At 42.1% G+C, this 5,828-nt stretch overlaps 1 non-coding gene across 1 annotated transcript; it reads left to right on the forward strand.

The window, feature by feature from the left end:
• The first annotated feature begins 1,529 nt into the window (after positions 1 to 1,529).
• On the forward strand, positions 1,530 to 1,637 carry LOC115062773. Its single transcript, XR_003842706.1, has one exon. It is a non-coding gene; the product is annotated as a U6 spliceosomal RNA (small nuclear RNA).
• Positions 1,638 to 5,828: the final 4,191 nt, after the last annotated feature.

A 5,828-nucleotide genomic window follows, 5' to 3' on the forward strand; every position in this document is an offset into this window, starting at 1 on the left:
AATTTCAGTGTCTCTGGTTTTATGTGGAGGTCTTTGATCCACTTAGACTTGAGCTTTGTACAAGGAGATAAGAATGGATCTATTCTCATTCTTCTATGTGATAGCCGCCAGTTGTGCCAGCACCATTTGTTGAAAATGCAGTCTTTTTTCCACTGGATGGTTTTAGATGATGCTCTTATTTTAGGTTTTGTTTTACTTAATACTCTTTAATTTTGTTGATGTGTCTGGGCCTGCTTGTCTGTATGTGCACTAATGTGAGTGCAGGTACCTATGGAGGTCATCGGGGGGAGGGGTGTGTGTGGGGTGTGGTGGTGGTGCTGGATTCCCTAGAACTGAAGTTACAAGTGACTATGAATCTTTCTGTTGGATGCCAGAAGAGCAGGAAGTATTCTTAACAGTTCAGCCATCTCTCAAGCTCAACATTTTGTTTTTTTAAGACTGAAGACATCAGATGATCTTGTCTGTCCTTAAAAAGTATGCCTTGAGCTAATGACTTCAACTGTACACCACAGAGTTGTGTGTGTGTGTGTGTGTGTGTGTGTGTGTGTGTGTGTGAGTGATGGGGAAGAAACAGAAAAAAAAATTCCCAAAAGACTAATGGACATTTTGGAGCAATATAGCCTGTTTGGGTGTGGTCTGTAGTGTCCACCGAGGTCAGAGGCAGAAGAGAAGAAAGCAGGTATGGAACATGAAGGAAAAAGAGGCTTTTGTAAAGCTTGTTCTGTTTGAAAATACACCAGAGGCAGTCAGAAAGGATAGTTATGTAGAATTTTGCTTCTTTCTGGGACCATGTCTCAGAATTCAGTCAGGAGAATTGGTGCAGTATAAGATGGGGTAAGGAGGGACCTTCACTCTAAAGACAGGGAGTGGTACAGAGCAGGATAGCTGTACCGGTGACGCCCCTGTCCTCCTTCATGGCCTAGTGGACACTCCACAGAGATTAGTTGGAGCTCCTGATCAATGGACTGAGAGTGAGTTCCTGAGTCAATGTGAGCGGAACTGGGCTTTGACTTAAGCAGAGATAGGCAGAATTAATGATTTCTCTATGACTCTGGTCAGGAGTGGGGACTGTGTTGCGGTTTGACTGCACTCTAAGAGACATCTGTGCTTCTTCTCTAAGACTCTTCTCTGGGCCAGAACACAAACCACTATCCAGGTGACACTGGACCTGTAATAAAAAGCAGTAAGTTGGATAAGAAACATATGAGATAACCACTGGGTGCTGGGGAATCCATTCACTGCCTTACTTGTGGAGATATATACCTCAAAGACAGGGTTATTCTGAACCATTTTTGATCCTGCTTTTAAAAAAAAAATAAAAATCAGTCAAATAATATATGATATTTAAAAAATAAGAAAGTGCTGGGCGTGGTGGCGCATGCCTTTAATCCCAGCACTTTGGAGGCAGAGGCAGGTGGATTTCTGAGTTTGAGGCCAGCCTGGTCTACAAAGTGAGTTCCAGGACAGCCAGGGCTATACAGAGAAACCTTGTCTCGAAAAAAATAAAGAAAGAAAGAAAGAAAGAAAGTGTGCCCGTTTCGGCAGCATATATACTAAAATTGGAATGATAGAGAGATTAGGATGGCCCCCGTGCAAGGATGACACACACAAGAATTCGTGAAGTGTTCCATATTAAAAAAAAATAAGAAAGCATTGTTGGAAAGAATAATCTTGCATAATCTCTCTTCTTCAGAGGTAATCACTGAACATTTGATGGTGGTGGGACTTTTTCTAGTGAGACATTATCCTGATGTCTTAACTGATGACAGACCATAGAAATAATCTACCAAAGTCAAATTTAGTAAAGCAATGAATTTATTGCTATTTACAGAAATAGGTACATGGGGCCACTTACAGGAGTATCAGTGACTCAAAAGCTGCTTCATCACTAGAAATCCACCCCAGAGTGGGTGATACTCAGGAAAGCTGTATTTCTAGTGCTGTCTTCACAACTTGTACACAGCTTGACAGCCAGAGACTCTTTTTTCTTTTGTGATTGTCTACTGCTTGTGTCTTGAGAGGAGGCCTTGTGGGTCCTGTAAGTTTCAGGAGCTTCCAGAATTTTCTCTAATTCTTGAGTCTTACGAGCTTTTGAGCTCCCTCCAGGAAAGAGTGTTCCTATTGGGAGGGCATTGCTACACAAAATATTGGGGAGATACTGATTCGACTGCCTAGGTTGCTTAGTGCTTTTACAGTCTTCCCTTAACCCCAGCATCTTAGAAAACCTAGGTTGACTTCATCAGGAGCTGAAGAAGTGAAACTACAAATTGTGCTTTGGATCTCCACGCAGGAAAGCAATGTCAAGGAGAGAGAGGCTCACAGTCTGACTGTAGTAACTTATGTGTCTCTCAGGAGGAAAGATGATGGGTGTCTAGAACTGCAAGACTACACTTACCACACTTATGCTGTAAGAGCAGTCATGCCCCTTTTCTCTGTCACAAGGGGTAAATGTCAGCAGAGAGGCAGAGCAAATTAGTGAATCCCATCACAATCCAACTTAGAAGCCTGAGAGCTAAGTGCTCCCGATGGGCTGGAAGGATCTGAGGGAATAAAAATGGAGTGGAGAATGGAAGCAAGAGTAGGGAGCAGGCTGTACCACCATGCTTAGGCCTGTTTTCTTTCCTTTCAGCAGATCAGGAAACTTATGCCATCTTCAACAGAAAGACATATTGCATATAGATCACATGCCAAAAAAAAAAAAAAAACAAAAACAAAAAACCAAAAAATACACCCAAACAACAACAACAATAAAACAAAAACAAATAACAAACCAACACATACACACACCACCAACACCACCACCAACAACAAACAAAATAAAACAAATAAAAAACTAGAGTTTTAATGATAATTACCCAGCAAACCAAGTGTCTGAGAGTTGTCCACTTTGTCCTCCAAAGAGCGACTCCTTTAGTCATGCTCTGTTGCTTTGTTTATCATAAGAAGTAAGACATTATTTGGCCACTCAGATGAGAAATGAATTCATGCTTGAAGAGATTTGTTCATCTAAGAAAGCACAGAGGCAAGGAAATAATTAGTATGATATGCCCTCTCCCCCAAATTAATGAATGCAATTATGACTAAGCCACCCCAGGCCTGTGTGGATCCTCAGGTTGGCAGAGGTGTGGGTCTATGCTGCAAAAGGCAGGCAGGCATGAGTCACAAATAGTACTATGATTTCTATGGTGGAGGTTCAAGTCCAACAAAGCTATCGTTGGCTATGCACCACCCAGGATCAGCCAAGTGTGCTCACTGAGTGGACAATAAAGATGTTTGTCCAGATGGTTACTGAGGATTCTTCCAGACACAAGCTATCCTGAAAAACATCCCTTCATCATGAAGCATATTTTCATTTGACACATTTTCTCCTTTCTGGAATGCTATCAAGAGACACAGCTCTATTAAGACTGAGAAGTTATATGATCATGGAGTTTGTCCCAGAAGGAATGTCTCACAAAAGAGAAAACAACAAGTTGACAATTTCTGGTGCTCTTTCCCTGGACCCAGAAACACCTATGTCTGTCCATTTGCTTCAGAATATTCCTAGATTTCATGGAGGGCTGTTTCCCATCATTGGTGTTATCCTTGGATTTGTGCTGCATTTCAACTAGAATTTGTTCCATCCATCAAGGAGCTCAAGATTAGTTAGAGAAGCAGGCTCTCATGTAAACATCTGACCTCTTCCTGAAAGTTTATGAAAGCTGTGATTCAAGAAATAATACTAAGGGTTGAGAATTGGCTTAGCAGCTAAGGGCCTGGGCTGCTCTTTCAGAGGACCTAGGCTGAATTCCTAGCACCATATGGTGACTCATAACCATCTGCAACTCTAGTTCCAGGGCATCTGACATCCTCTTCTGACTTCAGCAGGCACCAGACACATAGGAATTGCTGTGTGGGTGCTGCGGAGGAAGCCCAGGTCCACTGCAAGAGCAGTAAGTGCCTTTAACTGCTGAATCCTCTCTCCCTCCTCTTTCTTACTAACTCTTATCTGAGGATGTGCTCCCTTTGTGCTCTGAAGTGGGCAGACTGTCTTGGGCAAACAGGCTGTAGTATGCACACTGACTTTCTATGCACTGGTACGCTATTTCAAACATTTTGTCTACTCTTGTAAAAAATAAACCCTGAATGCTTGAGGAGTCTACTGCCTGTTGTCTGTGTTTGCTGTGACTATGAACTGTGTAATTGTAGTGGGGATACTGTTTTCCATTGTGAGTAGTCTCCCATCGTTGCCAGGGCTCCTGGGCATTCTGCCAGGATAACTGCAGTTACATCTGACTGAGAAGCAGAGGGGTTGTTAGAATTAAAGTGTCAACCCGAAGAGTCCAGTTTTTCCTCATCAAGACAAAAGCTCAGCTGTGGATCTATGGCTTCCTCACTGCTTGGAAAATGGGATTGCTGTCAAGAAGGAAGTCAGTAGAGTGCCAGTAAGGCAGCCGTTCAATTTCCACGCACAATCACCTTCTCCTCCTAGACCAGGCTGAAACAGTATATGTACACATTGAAACCCACTTTATTCATTTTCATCCACAGGGACTTTGTGTTCATATGTAAGAAGACTTACAGTACTATTTGTGACATGACACCTCTTGGTACCATTGCACATATGGAAAAAAATCACTTACCTAGTATTTCTGGATATTTAGAAATTACATTTTTTTATTTTGTGTGTATGTGTGTGTGTATGTGTGTTGCCTGCATATATGTCTATATACTACTTCATGCCTGGTACATATGGAGGTCAGATAAAGGTCAGATACCCTGGAACTGGAGTTACAGATGGTTGCAAGTCACCAACCATGATGGGAATCAAACCTGGGTCTTTTGGAAGAGCAGCCAGTTCTCTTAATCACTGAGCCATTTCTTCAACCCCTAGAAATTATGGGTTATTAAAGAGATGTTTCTGGATACCCCATTTTTTACTTTAATAGGGAGAAGTAAAAAAAACTGCTTCTACAAAGAGAGCTTCCCCACAGCATGGCTCAGAAATCTTCCTTTACTAACACACACTGCATTGTACTGTGAGTTGTTTGCCTTGTGGCCCCACTTTCATAGCAGATTCCAAGAACAGAACTATAACAATTTGAACACATCGGGTCTAAGGTGGCAGTGTCTTGGAGGTGATGTCTAAGTTCCAGCATCTTAATGGTAGAGTGCTAATATTCCATAACTAATTTTCACTAAAAAAAAAAAGCCCAAAGTCACAGGCAGCATGTTTTCTAATTCAGAATCAAATTATTTCAATCAAACCATCATAGAAGTAGCATTAAAAATGAGACAGAAACCAGGACAGATATGTGGAGCACACGTGAGTACTCAAAGTCAACTGACTTTCTACAAAGGTGCAGAGAACACACGGTGGGGCAACACAGCCTTTCCAGGAATCGATGTGGGGGAGACTCAATATTCAGATGTAGGAGCATGAATGTGAACTCTCATCTACACCATGTACAACAATCAACAAAAGAGTATGAAAGACGAGAAACAGCAGCTGAAACTGTAACTGCGGGAAGAAAACAGAAGGGAAGTTTCCCAGAACTCTTGTAGATGACACCATGAGGACAGACCATGAAGTAGAAAAGTATTAAGTAGAAAGCGTTAGAACAATGAAACAGTGGAGTGAATAGACAACGTGGACTGTAGGTTTGTGGCTTCTGAGAAGTCTTGACTTCTCTCTGGTTCTTGCTCACTGAGTGCCCTTCCTCCTTTTCTTTAGAACAGCATCGTTCCCTGAAGGAAACCTCTCCTTTTTCATTGACCTCAATCTCTGCGGGATAACCAAGCAGTGTGGGCACATGTCCCCAGACATAGAAAGTTGGGCTTATTTTCTT

Source organism: Mus pahari, chromosome 1 (assembly GCF_900095145.1).
Source record: "Mus pahari chromosome 1, PAHARI_EIJ_v1.1, whole genome shotgun sequence".
In the NCBI taxonomy this organism is placed as follows: domain Eukaryota; kingdom Metazoa; phylum Chordata; class Mammalia; order Rodentia; family Muridae; genus Mus; species Mus pahari.